General features: G+C 40.6%; 1 long non-coding RNA gene across 1 annotated transcript; it reads right to left on the reverse strand.

The window, feature by feature from the left end:
• Window positions 1-580: 580 nt before the first annotated feature.
• LOC138956166 (uncharacterized) lies at window positions 581-18,279 on the reverse strand. The gene is made up of 6 exons (XR_011452528.1): window positions 18,220-18,279; window positions 16,727-16,773; window positions 15,379-15,478; window positions 14,224-14,348; window positions 11,514-11,617; window positions 581-10,290 (listed from the first exon to the last, which is right to left on the reverse strand). It is a non-coding gene; the product is annotated as an uncharacterized lncRNA (long non-coding RNA).
• Between the last annotated feature and the right edge of the window lie 1,654 nt (window positions 18,280-19,933).

The following is a 19,933-nucleotide window of genomic DNA, read 5'->3' on the forward strand; positions in this document are numbered from 1 at the left end:
CAACATTTTTTGTGCAGACATTTTGTTTGTTTGTTTGCTTAACGCCCAGCCGACCACGAAGGGCCATATCAGGGCGGTGCTGCTTTGACATATAACGTGCGCCACACACAAGACAGAAGTCGCAGCACACTAGGCTTCATGTCTCTCCCAGTCACATTATTCTGACACCGGACCAACCAGTCCTAGCACTAACCCCATAATGCCAGACGCCAGGCGGAGCAGCCACTAGATTGCCAATTTTAAAGTCTTAGGTATGACCCGGCCGGGGTTCGAACCCACGACCTCCCGATCACGGGGCGGACGCCTTACTACTAGGCCAACCGTGCCGGTTTTTTACAGACATAGATTTGCAATGGTCAAATCGGTTGATAAGGATGTGACAAAGAAAAAATGATGGTATGAAGTTTGTTGACTGCATCAAAATGAGCACAAAAGCATTATCAAATGAAAACAATTACATGTAATGTATAAATTGAATATTAAAGATAACTCAGTCATAAACTAATTAATTTTTACCTGTGTCACATCCACACAAAAATGAAAAGTATCTTTATTGAAAGAAACACCAAGAATCCTTGAAAATGTTTTAGAACTTTATTCATGAAACACTAAAGACCAGTTTCAAAAGATAAGAAACAAGCAAATGCTGATAAGAAAACTGAGAACAAGAAGAAAGAAGAATAGTTTCAAAAGGTTTAACGTATGATACACCAGAGTCAAGTTTAAATCATACATAATCAAGTCCATAAATTTGGCACCTTCTTGATATTCTGATGAAACAAAAACAAAATGTAAAATCCCTGTATCTTATTAGCACCTGTACATGGCAAAAAACATTCTGCGTTATTGTATGGTTAACAACAAGAAGAGCAAACGCTCGATCGAGTCACTTTCGCAGTTCTGAATATTATATGAGGCATCAGATGGACAGGAAGAAATTGCTATTCACAACACAATGAGTCACGTTCACATAAAATTTGAGCCCGGTCACTTTTATAGTTTCCGAGAAAAGCCCAACGTTAAGTTGTGTGTTGCCGAACAGAAAAGGCTAGTTATCTCCCTTGTTTTTCTGATAACGTTCGTAAAAGGCTACAGATGTAAATACTTTGATGTAAAGAATAATCCTACAAAGTTTCAATCACATCCGATGAACTTTGTCAAAGATATAAAATGTCTAATTTTTCCTTTGACGCTGACCTGTGACCTTGAAAAAGGTCAAAGGTCAACGAAACCATCGTTAAAGTGTAGAGGTCATTGGAGGTCACGACTAAACAAAATATGAGCCCGATCGCTTTGATAGTTTCCGAGAAAAGTCCAACGTTAAGGTGGTGTCTACGGACGGCCGGCCGGACAGACTAACACTGACCGATTACATAGAGTCACTTTTTCTCAAGTGACTCAAAAATGGGGGGGGGGGGGGGGGGGTGATGAAAAGCCAATTTAGCTCAACTTCTCACCTTATAAGAATCATATGGCACATGAGATCAATAATGATGAAAATAAAACAAGACATCAAAAGGCAAACACATAGTTGCCTTTGAACTGAAGACACCCAATTATTCATTTAGGGATCAAGGGACCCTGTTGGAACCTTGACATATAGTAAACCAGAAACACAGGTCCCCTACAAATGTCAAAAAGCAAGAGGTACAGAGCAATTAATCGGTCTAAAAAGTGTTTTCATACTCTTAATTGGTTTTGAATTCAGGAATCTAAGGAAAACAGAAAAGCCATTTTCAGGAATCATTGCTTTCTATTGTGTATAGTTTTTCCAAGGGTGACATAATTCATTTGAATAATACAAATCATATATTAATCAAACAAGACCCTTTCTCTTGAAAATAAAATAGTTTCAAACTAATTTTGATGCGTATCTGGGACCATGTTAGTCTTTTTTGTGACCTTGGCAAAATGATCAACAGCATCATTTACATGACTTTGCATCTAACAGTAACAGAGAGCCCTTGCACACACTCAGCAAACAGAGCAACAGCGCAAGTGACTAACCTTTTTGATACGAAATGAGTCCGAATAAGTTTGCATGTCAAGATTTAAAATTCTGATTTCTTTATCACAACCTAACCACATCATTTGGAAAGAGAACATTAGGGAAACCATACCTGGCTGACATTCTTCAAACCAAAGAAGTGCAAGACATTTTAACATAAATGTCGCACTCATAAGAAAAAGACCAAACTTAGGGTAAGACATTTCTGCAGTGATTCTACAGGGGAAGCTACTGAAAGTGAAAGGGTATCTATCATGTAGTAGAGAGTACACATTCTCAGACCACCAAAGACCATTGCCACGGTTACGTAAGCAAAACTGCCGATCTCGTTTCTGAGTTGCCAAGATGGCGGTGTCCAGTCGCAACGCTTTTTTGTCGACAGAAGAGGCCGCTGCTTTGATACCGGACGACTTGCAAAAGCATTTGAGGGTTCAAATACATGTATCTGAAAAATTTTCACATTTTATGACAACACTACTGTACTGTGATTTTAAACTTTGTCATGTCCTTCAAGTTTACCTCATGTGTGGTAACAAAACCTTATTCTTAATCCACCCTTTCCACCACATATCTGCATACTGTTGATTGTGATTACTCTCGTGATCAGATCACCGAGTTGAATACAGTGAAACCTCCCATAACGACCCCTCCCAATAACAACCACCTCCATTATCCGACTGATTTTCTTGGCACCATATATAAAATAATTTACATTAAGTTACTTTGGAAACAAATTCCATGTTAAAATTTTTGAAAGGAAACCTCAATGAGTATGGACCAAACCATTGTAGATCCTGGCTGACACATATCAGCACCAGGTTTTTCTGCCCTGGTCTGCCACCTTAACTGATAGCACGACATCATAACGCCTTTGTTCATAAAAGCCTTGATCATGGAAAAATGAAAATTAACTCACTTCGTTTTAAGGTATCAACAGTAAACAATGTTATGAGAAAAGAACAAAATCAGTAAGGAATACCTGCACTGCAAACAATGCAATGAAATTATGATAACATGTACACAATTACTTGCATAGTTATTCAATAAAGAAAAAATCAAATTAATCTACCCCCACATCATCACATCACCAGTAGCAGCATGTTCATGATCCTTCAATCTTTACTTTATTTGGTGTTTAACGTCGTTTTCAACCACGAAGGTTATATCGCGATGGGGAAAGTGGGGGAGATGGGATAGAGCCACTTGTTAATTGTTTCTTGTTCACTAAAGCACCAATCAAAAAATTGCTCCAGGGGCTTGCAACGTAGTACAATATATGACCTTACTGGGAGAATGCAAGTTTCCACTACAAAGGACTTAACATGTCTTACATACTGCTTGACTAAAATCTTTTCAATCATGGACTATATTCTATACAAGAAACACTTAACAACTGGCCTGGGGGGGGGGGGGGGGACTGGTCTGGGGGTGATAGGAGAGAGTTTAACCTAGGGAAAGTAGCTTTCAGTCAAAAAGCCTCGTAATTAATTATATTTTCTACTAATTTGGTTGCTCTTAGGTGATTTGACCATGCTGGTTCCATTTCTGTTATCTGCTTATCTTACATATGCCTCTCGTTCGAGTTGTAAAATTAAATATTCAAAATGGCGTTTGAAAAGCAGTCTAACTTGCATAATAGGCATTTTCCTGTTGTGATGACAACATCAATTATATTTATGAATTCAGCGTGCCCAAATCCTTTAAATAACGGGCTCTGCCGGCTTAAAACTAAACATGTCGCAGAGGAACTTAGGTAGCCTAGCCTATGGGATAATACAAGATTGTTTTAAAAGACTGTCATGGCCGTGTTGTTTCAGATAGAAAGATGGTTATTGTTTGAAAAGTGGTTTTTTTTTAAATTAAGAAAACAATGCAATGATGAAATAGAAATTTCAGAATTTTTTTGACATGCACCTTTAAAACAGAGCAAACTAACAGCCACTTGGTCAATAGTCTTTCTCAACTGGATGCAACAATAGGACACACTAACCACTTGGTCAATAGTCTGTCTCAACTGGATGCAACAATAGGACACACTAACATTGTTTAAAACAGAGCAAACTAACAGCCACTTGGTCAATAGTCTTTCTCAACTGGATGCAACAATAGGACACACTAACCACTTGGTCAATAGTCTTTCTCAACTGGATGCAACAATAGGACACACTAACCTCGTTTAACACAGAGCAAACTAACAGCCACTTGGTCAATAGTCTTTCTCAACTGGATGCAACAATAGGACACACTAACCTTGTTTAAAACAGAGCAAACTAACAGCCACTTGGTCAATAGTCTTTCTCAACTGGATGCAACAATAGGACACACTAACCTTGTTTAAAACAGAGCAAACTAACAGCCACTTGGTCAATAGTCTTTCTCAACTGGATGCAACAATAGGACACACTAACCTTGTTTAAAACAGAGCAAACTAACAGCCACTTGGTCAATAGTCTTTCTCAACTGGATGCAACAATAGGACACACTAACCTTGTTTAAAACAGAGCAAACTAACAGCCACTTGGTCAATAGTCTTTCTCAACTGGATGCAACAATAGGACACACTAACCACTTGGTCAATAGTCTGTCTCAACTGGATGCAACAATAGGACACACTAACCTTGTTTAAAACAGAGCAAACTAACAGCCACTTGGTCAATAGTCTTTCTCAACTGGATGCAACAATAGGACACACTAACCTTGTTTAAAACAGAGCAAACTAACAGCCACTTGGTCAATAGTCTTTCTCAACTGGATGCAACAATAGGTTTGTTTGTTTGTTTATTTGTTGCTTAACGTCCAGCCGACTACGCAGAGCCATATCAGGACGAGGAAGGGGGGGATGAAGGGGGCCACTTGTCAAGCGATTCCTGTTTACAAATGCACTAACCCATTACTTGTGTCCCAGCAGGCTTTAGTAAAACTAAATTAATACCTACTGGAAGATTACCAGTTTCCAGTGTGTTAAAATAGGCTTAACCTATCTACTGCTGGACTTACATCAGAACACTAACAGATTAAACTATACATGAATCGCGAGACAAGCGGCAAGAGAAGAGATTTTTGGAAAAAATACAGGTGAATGAGCAAGAAGGCAGAAAAAGGAAAAGAATTCATGAAGAAAAAGAGAGCATGACAGGAAAGAGGAACCAAAAATCTACCTAACATCAAACTAGAAAGCTCCTGCGGTTCCAAAAACAGGAGGGGCCTTTAATTTCATAACCGCAGTGCCCCACTGCGTGATGCAACAATAGGACACGCTAACCTTGCTTTGAAAAAAAAAAAAAAAAAAAACCCACCAATGTTCCATGAAACTTTCCTATCAGGACGTGAAGGATCTACACACTTTCAAACACAACTCCAGATCATGAGGAAAGGATGAAAAAGAGAATGAAAAGTGGTTGTTGCATCATTTTCACTCCATAACTACTGACAATGATAGTCCTAATCTTTGGGAAATTGGAACTCTATCAGAACTGTGTAGGAAGTCATGAGATAAGATGAAATTTACACAGTGTCAAAAGCGACTTTGCTCCTGAACTTCTTTCTCTCGTTGAATTTTTTGCTCCATACCAAGCTGACTTTTTGTTTCTTTTCAAGTGGAATACCACAAAAAACATTGTGCACTGTCAAGAAAGCTTGAATTTCTTTGATGCCAGGCAATGACCCTGTCACACCTCTCCCAGTCTTCTGTATGTCACTTTTGAAATATGCCTCAACCTTTTTTGTGTCCACAGCTTCCCATTGGTAGCTAGTATGATCTTTTTCGAGACTCACTTTCCGCTGCAGCAACAGAAGAATCACCATTAATACTTGAACTGGCAGTGGCAGTCGTAGAATGCTCATCTGAAATACTAGACGAACTGGCAGTGACAGTCGTAGAATGCTCATCTGAAGTACTTGAACTGGCAGTGGCCGTCGTAGAATACTCATCTTAAGTACTTGAAGAACTGGCAGTGGCAGTCGTAGAATGCTCATCTGAAGTACTCGAAGAAGTGACAGCAGCAGTCGTAGAATGTGCATCTGAAGTTCTTGAAGAACTGGCAGTGCAAGAAGTGGCAGTCACTAACACTGATTTGCCACAAGTTTTGCCGTGCATGTCCAGTGACTGTAAAAATCCACCCACCCTGGTCACCTCCATTACAGCCAACGGACATTGGTACACATTTTTGTTGACAGAACCACTGTGACCCATCTGCCGATAGAACAACTCTCTTTCACTCTCTGGAACATCTTGCAAGGCAAATACAGTAGACGATCGGTGTCTGAACTTATCCGCTATCAACAGATGAGGCTTTTTCAGTTTGTCGCCCATTTCTTTTGTGACAGAGCTAATGCAATTCCAGCCTGTAACATGATCCATTGACTGTCCAGTGTTTGGAAACAGGAACACATTGTCTTTGTGAATTCCAACAGTGCTTCTTTCCTCCATCAGTTTGCGCAGGGGTTCCAGAGTATCATTGGGAATCAACACTGGAACGAGGCGACGACTTCCCTTCCCTGCCTGATAGGCAAGTTTGTGATTTGTCATGAGGGACTTTTCAAGAGGATCCGACACGTTTTGAACCAGATCTTCATCAATCCATTTTCCATCTTCTGCGTCTTTCCATTCTGTTGTTGTCAGTCTAGCGGGTTCTCCACCACGACACGCATTTTACATTGTGAGTCTCGTAACTATCAGATTTCTTAGAATGATGAACTGGTGTACATCCCATAGTTTGTAATTATCATTCATCATTGACTTTGAGTTCCCAACATGTTCTTTCTAAGTTGCGATGTCTATTTCCACAGGTTGATCTTCCGGCTGTCTCAAAACTGTTTCTCCTTTGTTCACAGTGCAGCTATGCAGAGTAAAAAATGAAGTCCCAGTTCAAATTCAGGACATCATAAAATGTCTGCAGTTCATCGCCCTGGTCCAAAAGGTTGTGTTTCTTTCTTTCTTTATTTGGTGTTTAACGTCGTTTTCAACCACGAAGGTTATATCGCGACGAGGGAAAGGGGGGAGATGGGATAGGGGAAAGGGGGGAGATGGGATAGAGCCACTTGTTAAGTGTTTCTTGTTCACAAAAGCACCAATCAAAAAACCGCCCCAGGGGCCCGCAACGCAGCACAACACATGACCTTACTGGGAGAATGCAAGTTTCCAGTACAAAGGACTAAACATTTCTTACATACTGCTTGACTAAAATCTTTACAAACATTGACTATATTCTATACAAGAACCACTTAACAAGGGTTAAAGGAGAAACAGAATCCGTTAGTCGCCTCATACGACATGCGGGGTGCAGAGAAATAAGGATGTGGAAAAGAAGACTTTTGGTAAGTGAAATAAAGGTGATGGATCCAGTCAGGTAGAAATAAGACAACAAGAAAAGAATTGGAAAACTGCAGGGAATAGTAGGGAGAGTTTTCTTGGAAGGAAATATAGGTGAAAGGACTGGTAAGGCAGAAATAAGACAAAAGAAGAGAAGAAACAGAACCGTCAGTCGCCTCTTACGACATGCTGGTTAGCATCGGGTAAATTCTTTCTAGTCCCAACCAATATGGGACTCCCCCTAACCCGCGGGGGGTAAAGGTTGTGTTGAGCATAGTAGCCACGCATCACCTTAACAGCTTTCTTAATCACAAAGCCGATGGTGACTTTCTGGCCTGACTTTTCTGTACCGTTTTCATCATGTGAAAGCTCTTGGATTGCCTGTGTCAAGTAATCAAAATTCTTTCTCTGAAACAGATCTTCACCTGTGTGTACAGTAATCCTTTGTTTTTTAACTTTGTGAGATTATTGACTTAAGCAACATCGTTCATTTTCTTAAATAGGCTGGCAAATGCACGCATGTCTGACATGACCCCACGTTTATCTTTTTGTACAGCTTTTGCCCATAATTTCTGACCAAGAAGCAAAACCACTTTATCCTTGCGGCATATTTCTCCGATATCATCATGTCTGAAGCGGTCTAAAACCTCTGTCTGAAACCGAGTAGAAACATCTGATCTTAAGGAAGAAAAATCAACTGTTCTAGCGCCTGTTGTTGATGAAGCTGCACTGGAACACATCTTCTTGTGTTGACAAATCCTTGATTTACTGTAAAAGCCTTTACATGAACTGCACATCACTGTTTTCTGGGTGCCCTGGGACCTTTCTCTAATCAAAGTGACTCCTACTCCTTGTTCTGCTTGCAAGAGAACATTTTTGGCATAGATTCCTTCTTTCTTCAAGGCATCAGATACACAATCTTGTTCCGTCTTTGGGAGTGCTAATGCTGCTTTAACTGCCTCTTCATCTTTGTGTTTTCGACGTAGGTGTCGCGGAAGCACAGCCTGAAATTCTCCACAGTACACACATGGCCGCTTCGGTCTTTTTTTCTTTTGTTTTGGTATAGCTTGTTTCTGGGGTTGGCTACCTGATGTTGATTCCGTTGTAACTGCTGTTGTCTCTGACCTGCTTTCTGCTGTTGTCTCTGACAAACTTTCTGCTGTTGATGGTGATTTGTTTTGTGCTGTTGATGATCGATCTGCTTTCTGCTGCTGCTGCTCCGCTTTCTGCTGTTATTAGTGTTAATGATGGTCTGCTTTCTAGTGTCGATGATGATCTGCTTTCTGCTGTTGATGATGGCTTACTTTTTGCTTGTGATGATGATCCGCTTTCTGCTGTTGATGATGATCTGCAATCTGCTGTTGATGATGATCTGCTGTTTGTTGCTGTTGATGATGATCTGCTGTTTGTTGCTGTTGATGATGATCTGCTGTTTGTTGCTGTTCTGCTGTTTGTTGCTGTTCCTGATCTGCTGTTTGTTGCTGTTGATGATGATCTGCTGTTTGTTGCTGTTGATGATGATCTGCTGTTTGTTGCTGTTGATGATGATCTGCTGTTTGTTGCTGATCTGCTGTTTGTTGCTGTTGATGATGATCTGCTGTTTGTTGCTGTTGATGATGATCTGCTGTTTGTTGCTGTTGATGATGATCTGCTGTTTGTTGCTGTTGATGATGATCTGCTGTTTGTTTTTGCTTAACGCCCAGCCGACCACGAAGGGCCATATCAGGGAGGTGCTGCTTTGACATTTAACGTGCGCCACACACAAGACAGAAGTCGCAGCACAGGCTTCATGTCTCACCCAGTCACATTATTCTGACACCGGACCAACCAGTCCTAGCACTAACCCCATAATGCCAGACGCCAGGCGGAGCAGCCACTAGATTGCCAATTTTAAAGTCTTAGGTATGACCCGGTCGGGGTTCGAACCCACGACCTCCCGATCACGGGGCGGACGCCTTACCACTAGGCCAACTGTGCCGGTCATGATGATCTGCTATTTGTTGCTGTTGATGATGATCTGCTATTTGTTGCTGTTGATGATGATCTGCCTTCTGCTGTAGATGACGACTCGCGTTTTGCTCTTGATGATAATCTGCTGTTTTTTGGTGTTGATGGCGATCTTTTCCCAGCTGCTGACAATCTTTCTTTCTTTATTTATTTTGTGTTTAACGTCGTTTTCAACCGTTCAAGGTTATATCGCGACAGGGAAAGGGGGGGGGGGGGGATGGTTTGTTTGTTTGTTGCTTAACGTCCAGCCGACTACGCAGAGCCATATCAGGACGAGGAAGGGGGGGATGAAGGGGGCCACTTGTCAAGCGATTCCTGTTTACAAATGCACTAACCCATTACTTGTGTCCCAGCAGGCTTTAGTAAAACTAAATTAATACCTACTGGAAGATTACCAGTTTCCAGTATGTTAAAATAGGCTTAACCTATCTACTGCTGGACTTACATCAGAACACTAACAGATTAAACTATACATGAATCACGAGACAAGCGGCAAGAGAAGAGATTTTTGGAAAAAATACAGGTGAATGAGCAAGAAGGCAGAAAAAAGAAAAGAATTCATGAAGAAAAAGAGAGCATGACAGGAAAGAGGAACCAAAAATCTACCTAACAGCAAACTAGAAAGCTCCTGCGGTTCCAAAAACAGGAGGGGCTTTTAATTTCATAACCGCAGTGCCCCACTGCGGGAGGGGGGGATGGGATAGAGCCACTTGTTAACTGTTTCTTGTTCACAAAAGCACTAATCAAAAATTGCCCCAGGGGCCTGCAACGCAGTACAATATATAACCTTACTGGGAAAATGCAAGTTTCCAGTACAAAGGACTCAACATGTCTTACATACTGCTTGACTAAAACTGCTGACAATGATGAACTGCTTTCTGCTGCTGTTGATGAGGACCTGTCTCCTATTTCAGTCCTTCTGACCTTTTTTCTGCTGCTGGGTACGAAGCTGGTCTGTGGGTCACTGTTAACAAATTAAATGAGAACTTTAGCAATAAGATAAAGAGGGCTGGAAAGCTTGTTTTTCCAATAAAATATAACACAGATTTGGAGTACTTATAAAAGCAGTGCATTGCTCATGACACCCATCTTGTAAACTTAGAAACTTTCTTCATATTAGGTAAAAATTCAGCCTGTTTATTAGCAATAAAATCAGAAGCAGCAGTTTATTGCATTGTAATTTAACATAGAGAAGCACTGTTGTATTGACACAACGTTATATTGAATGAATTCCCGACTATATTCAAATCACCGCTAGGCCCTAACAAAAGCTCTTCTTAGTATTTGATAAAAAAAATAAAGGCTATACATGTATTGAAATTTTGGCTATATTCAGGCATGAGGAAGTTTCTAAATTGTATACATGTCACAATGTGGGCTACTGAATTAACTCTTAACGTCCTATACCGCGCGGTTCCGCTCGTGGGCTGTAGTCCTGAACTCAGTTGCCGACTGACACAAACTTTCGCATTCGGCTTTTCTTATCTCGTAACTCCACATTAAATACCATTCTCTTAATCTCTCGAAGTATGGCTGCCCATGTGGCAGGGTATAATAAACAAACGGCCATAAACGCAAAATTCTCATTCGCAAAAAGGGATGGCCCAGGGAGCTCAAGCACAAGAAGAAGAAGAAGAAGAAGAAGAAGAAGAAGAAGAAGAAGAAGAAGAAGTTTCTTGAGCGCAAATTTTACACCCGCCCTGCGGGCGATCACATTCTCAATTTTGTTCGCCCACACTAATTTTTATTTGCCTAGGGCAACAAGGGTGACCGATCTTGTGCACGCCTGATATTGAAACAACATTTCTGCTCACAAGAACTTTTCCCCTGCTTATTTTGAATTTAACATTGATTCGAATTTAAAGAAACTTAACCTCAAGAGATCCAAGTGCAGAGTCAGTTAGGTACAGTCAAACCTTTTGAATACAACCATCAAAAAGATTCTGTAACTCAGGCTTTGAAATTTGTCTATTTCTTATCTTTAAGAGGCTCTCCCACTTGTTCAACCATAATATACTCGTCTTAGTCTTACAGATGCACTTTAGTCTCTTAGCCTCAAGGTTTCCCTGTATTTTCTAGTTCACTATGTAACAGAAAAGTGGCATTCAGACCACATAAAGCAAAACATTTGACGGTAAAATAACAAAAACAGAAAGGTTCAAGTAAGAGCAGAGGAAAATCATGTACTTTGATCATATAAAGTCCTCCGTGTCCTTGGTTTAAGGAGAGGATAATCCAGAGATTGAAGAAGCTCCCGTCTCACTCTCAGTGTCAGGACAGTAGTCTTCGTCCTGAAACAAAATATCCAGGTTTTGTTCTTTTTACATACTCATAAACAATATCATTGTACAGGTTTCAGCCTAACTTTTGCATGGACATAAGATTTCATGACACTTTGTTGTAAGGTGCTTTAAAAAATTTTTTTAAAAACCTAGACAAGGATGTCCGAGGGGACACGGCGTCACCGTGTATAGCACGGTCTGCTCGTAATTGGATGTTAGCCGAGCTTAACGTATAGCAGCCAGCCGCAACTAACAACAGCTCAAACCGCCCAGTAGCTCGGTTGGTAGCTCAGTTGGTAGAGCACTGGACTTGTGATCGAAAGGTCGCAGGTTCGAATTCGGGCCGGGACGGACACGGGTCAACTTTATGTGCAGACCCAGAGACAGAAGCCATGTCCCACCCCCGTGTCATCACAATGGCACGTAAAAGACCTTGGTCATTCTGCCATAAGTGCAGGTGGCTGAATACACCCAAACACGCAGACACCTGGGTAGCGCGACTCCGTTGCTGCTAGCTTTCCACTGGGACAATAAAGTAATGAGAAATGAGAGAGAAATGAGTATGAATTCTCCTTCTTCCCAAGAACAACAGCAGACTAGAACAAGTCAGCAACGCAACGCCAGGACAGTTTAAAGCCATCCGCTGGTAATTGGACTCCGTTGCTGCTAGCTTTCCACTGGGAGGAAGCGACCCGAATTTCCCAGCGATGGGACAATAAAGTAATGAGAAATGAGAGAGAAATGAGTATGAATTCTCCTTCTTCCCAAGAACAACAGCAGACTAGAACAAGTCAGCAACGCAACGCCAGGACAGTTTAAAGCCATCCGCTGGTAATTGGACGTTAGCTCCGCTTAACGTATAGCAGCCAGCTGCACACAGTGATAGACACAGACGGCATTTTGTGAAACCACGCATGGTGTATACAACCAAAATGAGGGGAATTGAAACCGAGAAATCGCTAATAAATCATGAATCGCTAAATATTTGTCAACCAAACTTGGCACACAATCTGCTGATATGCACAGGCATGAGCAAGTTCCAGAATTTTCACTCGCCTTGTGGGCTAGTGAAATTCAAAATTGACTAGCCCACAAACAATTTCACTTGCCCACAAAAATGAGTTTCCAAACAACAAAACGATTCTATCCATTCAAACGTGGTGAAAGGCGAGCAGGTCTTTGCAAGCGCCTGTACAGATCGCATTAGTTGAGCGACATGAGCACGCTAGTCTTGCGTTAGCTGGTGCATAGCGTGTCCCCCCCTCGGTGTCTTCAACCTTTTTGTTTGAGTTTACCCATTTTTTGGTGTTTTGTTGGTGAGACTTTGATGTTTCGTGTGCACGTATGTTTTCTAGCTTAATTTGTCCGTACCAACAACGAATGGCCCCTTTCTTTCCTTCTCAGAAGCGGCATGCTTTTTGCAAGCAGTACTGTACACAACATGACATTTTTGTGTAGTCTGCCTGGAAGGAACGCTTCCTCTGTCCGGAGTCATACTTTTTAATCTCTCGGACTCCGTTCCCTCTGGTTTGGCTAGTTGTCCAAGTATTTCTACATGTTTACAGCTTCAGATCTGCCTAGGCTTCTGAGACACACATGCTGCGTCGACAATACTGATTGGTTAAAATCGTGTCAACAAAAAGTCCTGATAACCCTGAAATCATAAGGTCATTCTGATTGGTCACTAAAGAGAATTTCCTGGAACTGGAGCTCCGATCACATCTAATTTTAGCAATCGTAGACGACAACGTGCTTCACAACAGACAATCGTCGCTTGGAAATTGATACCACAGACCCAAAATTTACACTCGCCAAGCGGGCGATCATTATAAAACTTTCTACTCGCCCACACTCATTTCTGGTCGCCTGTGGCAAGTGGGCGACCGATCTTGCTCATGCCTGTATGCACCTAACCCTACCTGCAAAGTTTGGTTGAAAAACAGCACAAAAAGTGGGTTCATCGAAACCGGTATATTTCGACCAAACTTTGCAGGTAGGTTTAGGTGCATATCAGCATATTGTGCAGGGATGTGGTTAGGCGTCGGACATCGGACATAGACCGATTACAAGGCTCAAATGTCCGATTCACATAAACGCATTGCGGTCAGATGTCCTATCGTTTTCAACTGAGCGCGGTCATGGTCCGATAAAAACTCCATTCCTTCGGACAGCACGATATTTGATATTCTTTCCGTGATAGTGCTGAAGTTTTTGGTCGTTTTTTAGTTTGTTTCTCTTTTGTGTGTGTCCTGCACACAATGTTGGTGCATGTACTGATATGTGTGTTTGCACATGATAATTTTGTGTTTTGTACACAATTATAATGTCCTATTGAAATGTCTGAAAGCAGTCAAATGTCCTATTGATGCCGAAGAGCTCAGGGCATTTGTCCTATAGGTATGAATTTGTGGCAACATCCCTGATTGTGTACTGAAAAATCGCTAATAAATCATGAATCGCTAAATATTTGTCAACCAAGCTTGGCACACAATATGCTGATATGCACCTAATCCTACCTGCAAAGTTTGTTTGAAAAACAGCACAAAAAGTGGGTTCATCGAGACCCGTATACTTTGCAGGTACTACAGTATATCAGTAACAAAATCAACACTTACTAAGGGCAGGCTGTCAACATTTGATCTGCTTTCTGCTGATGTTGCTGAGGACCTGTCTGCTATCGCAGTCGATGATACCTCTGACCTGCTTTCTGCTGCTGGGTTCAAGACTGGTCTGTAGGTCTCTGTTAACAAATTAAATGAAAACTAGCAATGAGACAAACAGGGCTGGAAAGCTTATAATTATGATATCCCAATCTTCTTCTTCTACGTTCCCGGCCATACGTCTAGATGTCCAGTCCAGTGTTGAGTGCAAATCCCGCAGTCAGCCGCAGTGATGCCGCTGTCCCCCACAGCTTTTCGCGGAGCTCCACTTCACTCGGCCACGTTTGGCGCCTCAGGGTGTGTGATATCCCAATAACATATAACACAGATTTGAAGTACTTATAAAAGCCATTTGAAAAAGCAAACAGAGGTTGCTACACTTGAAGATTTTCACTGGCTACTTATCCGGAAGGACTATATTAGACAGACGGGCAGGTTCCGTAAATGAGCCTCTATACTTCACTCATTACATTTATTAGACACTGTCATGCAACATGCTGCCTGACAAATTTTTCCCCATAACCTCTCTCATGTTCTTTTGTTGTTTTCCGACTTATCAATTATGTCTCGATTTATGCGCAATGTAGTGACTTTTCCTCTGATCACAATACGCATTAACTTTGTGCGAGTGTCTTATGTGCACTTATTACAATTGAAAAATCCCCTCAAATATTGGCGCTCTAAGTCTTCTTCTTCTTTTTCCCTTAAGCTAGCTACTAGCTAGCTGCCCTTTCCCCACCTCCTGTATCACCAACCCCTTCCCATTTTCTGCTTGTTTGTGTATCTGTTTTGTCTTTTGTTTTGTTTTTCGTTTCCTGAAAGGAGCTAATGTACTTATTCCGCCATCATGCTAACCTTTGTTTTGTAATTACTATGATTGCTTAAAATAAGCATTATATGCTCGAGTATGTAATCATCCATGCATTGTTCTTGTCATGATTAAAAATTGAATAAAGTTTTGTTTAAACCAAGAAGAAGAAGAGTGATATTACTGATAACAAGCAACACAACAGTTCATTGCTCATGACATGCATATTGTAGAGATCAGAGGCAGAACTAACAAAAACAGAAATGTTCAACTTCAAGTAGGAGCGGAGGAAAATCATGTACCTTGATCATATAAAGTCTTCTGGTTGCTTGGTTGAAGGAGAGGGTAGTCCACTGAGATTGAAGAAGCTCCTGTCTCATTCTCCGGGCAGTAGTTTTCATTCTGAAACAAAAATTACAGGTTATGTTCTTTTCCACACACTCATAAACACACATCATTGAACAGATTTCTGCATGTAACAGTAACACCTACACATGTCCACTTGTCAACATTGAGTGGAAACCATTTTACAACATATTGGAAAACTTTTGACAGTCAATCTCTACAAAAATCAATTGTAAAGTCATCATTAGGGCAACCATTGTAAATATAAAAATCTTGTTTGTCAAACAAAGCTAAAAGCTGATCAAAGGTGGAGCTTTGCCCTTGTTATAATCATATCCTGAGTTTGTTCTTTAAAAGCTTTGTCGAAATGTTAGGTAGCTGGCCATAAAAACTATAACAGCAAATGAACAATAAACCTGGGCATATTTGTTATGGTGCGCATAGTTTCTTTCATAAGGCTGCATGCATCTTTATCAATAAGTGGCACAACTGATTGCAAGTGTCCCTGTCTGCCTAACCTCTTTGTAATACCCACTAACAGTAACAGTAAACGATGTTGATAGGTGTAAACCACAGAGCCTTCACAACACACACAACAAGAGGCGAAGCCTTCAAGGCTCACGTAAGAAATCGACAAACAGTAACACAAACTCAATCACTCCGTCACACACACACACACACACACACACACACACACACACACACACACATTAAACACACACACACACACACAAACACACAGTAAGCATAGGTGAAACGATGCAAGAAAGCGAGACCCTGGATCTGCCAAGAAGTCTCGGCCCGCTCACAATAACAATGACCGAGACTTTCAGTAATTCCTTTGCGTGACGTCTAACCCTCTTACGTCATAATGTGACGTCTTCAAATAGTTTCTATCACACACGTCGAACACTTTTGACCGAGACTGACGTAATCCATAGACTCGGAAATGTTAAAGTTTCTACCACAGACATACACACATACATACATACATACGCACGCACGCACAGACAGACAAAGTTTATCATCGCATAGGCTACACTTACGTGGAGCCAAAAAAAAGGATTACTAATATCGCAAGTTGAAGCACACAAGCGCAATGGTGGTGTAACAGACTTCTCTGGGTATCAACATAGCTGGCTTTAAACAAGACCACTATCAATGTCTATATTGAGGATTGATTGAAGAATAAGGAATGTAATGTACCATATTGTCTATAGTCAGTAGCAAATCAATTCTACAAGAAGAAGGAAGTAGACACTAATAGTAATACAAAATGACAAAAAGAAAAGAGCACTGACATACCTCTAATGTCTGAGGAGTGGTGAGTATTCTGGAGATACTGGACTTATCTGTACAGAGAAAATGCACACTGAACTGGTTACAATGGTGATTTAAAAACAACTTTTAAAAGTTTAAACTTTGAAACAAGCAGAGAAGAAAAACAATTCTCAGTTAATCTGGTAGATTTCAAGTGACCATATTATGTATCTAATATAAGGATGCCCTTGTAATCCATTCATGCTTTTTGAAGAAAAAACCCTGACTGAATTGTTTTGTTGGGTAAAGCTCTTTCGAGTTTGAGCGCTCATATACATACTCTTTTGTGTTTGTTTGTTTGTTTGCTTAACGCCCAGCCGACCACGAAGGGCCATATCAGGGCGGTGCTGCTTTGACATATAACGTGCGCCACACACAAGACAAAAGTCGCAGCACAGGCTCCATCAGGGGCTCACATCCATGAGAGATGCATAGGACAAATGTCCTGGACAATGTAAAAGCGATAGGACATTTGTCCCGGAAAAAAATTAATAGGACCTTTTTTGTCTCGCAACAAAACGGACACTAACAGCATGTTTTGTCTGCTTGGAGAGACACATCGTAGCAAATCAAACTACTGTAAATTGGAAAGTAGTGACAGTTTCCAGATCAAATGAAAGCATAATCGGACAATAACCCCTTTGTGACAAAAACAATAGGACATATGTCCTCTTGCATGACAAATGTATAGGACATTTGGAAAAAATATCCGTGTATGTCCGATGTCCGACGTGGATGTGAGCCCTGCGAGTCATGTCTCACCCAGTCACATTATTCTGACACCGGACCAACCAGTCCTAGCACTAACCCCACAATGCCAGACGCCAGGCGGAGCAGCCACTAGATTGCCAATTTTAAAGTCTTAGGTATGACCCGGCCGGGGTTCGATCCCACGACCTCCCGATCACGGGGCGGACGCCTTACCACTAGGCCAACCGTGCCGGATACATACTCTAAATATTGTTAATGTTAGTTGTTACTATACATGATCGTTCGTTATTTTTCATGAATCTTCACATGTCGAGTTTCAAGGATTTTAATGTGTGATCTGTTAATGTTGTGTAATAAAGCTAGGATTGAAAACGCTCATCTATTGATTTGAATACATATTATATATCTTCCTGGTTTGCAAATGATTCAAAACATCTGGCAATAATTAGGTTGATTTTAGTACTGTATCGGTCATTGACCGACTGAGCATAAATTCAACATCTAGATCATTTAGAAAATGTTTTGGTCATCGCTTATTTCGATGACAGATTGATTGAAAAGTCAATGACCAGCTCACTGAAAAATCAATCGGTCATTTCACAATTCTATGCGTCAAGTGACCGATGACCGACAAGAATCCTATTCACTGATCTGGTCTTTGACTTTAGTTAAGCTTGCAAACCTGTATATATATGGGTGGTACTAGTAAAACTAAATACATGTATTCAAAATAAATCCCCTGAACATCAACTGAGTAAATTTCTTACCAGAACTTGTGCTTGTTGTCAGGCTTCCATGTTTCTTTAAGTTTGACAAAGAGAGCTGCAAGATGAACTGCCCTCTGGTATAGTGAGCAAAGTATCCAGGATCCAACGCCATATTCCTCAACTTCAAATTTGCCTGATGGATAATTTCAAATATAATGAATTAATCTTAAACACAAACATAAAAGTAAAACATCACATCATTTCATCAAAAATTACAGGTTAAGTTCTTTTCCACACACTCATAATGATAAACACACATCATTGAACAGATTTCTGCATGTAATACTTAGGTAACACCTACACATATCAACCTGTCAACATTGTGTGAACATTGAGTGAAAACCATTTTTTATCATATTGGAAAACTGTTGACAGTCAATCTCTAGAAAAATCATTTATAAAGTCATCATTCAAGGGCAACCATTGTAAATATTATAATTTTGATTGTCAAACTCAAAGCTTAGTTAAAGCTGATCAAAAGTGGAGCTTTGCCCTTTTTATATCCTGAGTCAGTTCTTTAACAGCTTGGTGGAAATGTTAGGTATAGCTGGCCAAGTCAGGGAATGCTTTAACACATTAACACTAATAACAGCAATAAACCTGGGCATATTTGTTATGGTGCGCATAGTTTCTTTCATAAGGTTGCATGTATCTTTATCAATGTGTGGCACAACTGATTGAAAGTGTCACTGTATGCCTAACTTCTTTGTACTTCACACTATATAACAGCGAAAGATATCAAATATCACTAACTACCACGTAAAAGCACACCGCTAACTTTGAGCCCAACATTATGCTTAGTATTAGTATAAGCTCTGAAATGTATTTTAAGTTGATTAAACCAGAGGTGACGGTTAGAACAAATAGCGCTGGATGGTTATTGAAAACAGAGCTCTGATGAGCATATTTAATGAACGTTTTCTGTCGTTACACTCATTATCGAAGACAAAATCAAATTATGTCCAAAAAAAAACCCAACGTTAAAGTTTTTTGATATGCCGGACAGTCTAACAGTAACACTGCATGCCCATGGATGTACATTAAATCCATGCATAGACTAACTGATTACTCAGGTGAGCCAAAAAGAACTGAACACCCCAGCGAGCCAGCTTTCTTGACCGCCAAGGACGACCACGCACGTTTCCGGCCAATTTATGTGGAGCACGTGATGCGCACAAAAAATATTGTCGGTTTAGAAGTGTTGTCTGCGCAATGATCGCGGCGGCTTTCTTGACCGCCAAGGACGACCACGCACGTTGTGAGACGTCATTCGTTAGACCTCAATTAACGCGTGCCTCTAAGTTCTAACAAGCAAGAAACACAAACAGTATTCCTTCCAGATAAGTAAAAAAAAATGTGTACACGAGGCTAGGTAAATTCAACAGATTTGTTTTGTATTACCATATATAATAATATTATTATTATGATCGTTATCATATGAATTTATTCTCAAATGAACAATATACGAGCCTCTGATTGTTTGCACATAAAACTATCCACAACTGGCGTGTGTGGAACCCAAAACAGCAGCAAATTGAATCACTGAATGACTTCAGTTTGAAAATGTCCGAACGTTCATAATCATATCTCCGCTTCAAAAGAACATTCGTTCGCCCGTCGACTGTACGAAATCTAACAATATGTGTCCTTATCACGGTCAAGCTTAGAATGATTTGGTAAAGATTGAAGGCCTCAGCACAGGCGCCATGAACAT

Source organism: Littorina saxatilis, unplaced genomic scaffold, assembly GCF_037325665.1.
Source record: "Littorina saxatilis isolate snail1 unplaced genomic scaffold, US_GU_Lsax_2.0 scaffold_1036, whole genome shotgun sequence".
Lineage (NCBI taxonomy): Eukaryota > Metazoa > Mollusca > Gastropoda > Littorinimorpha > Littorinidae > Littorina > Littorina saxatilis.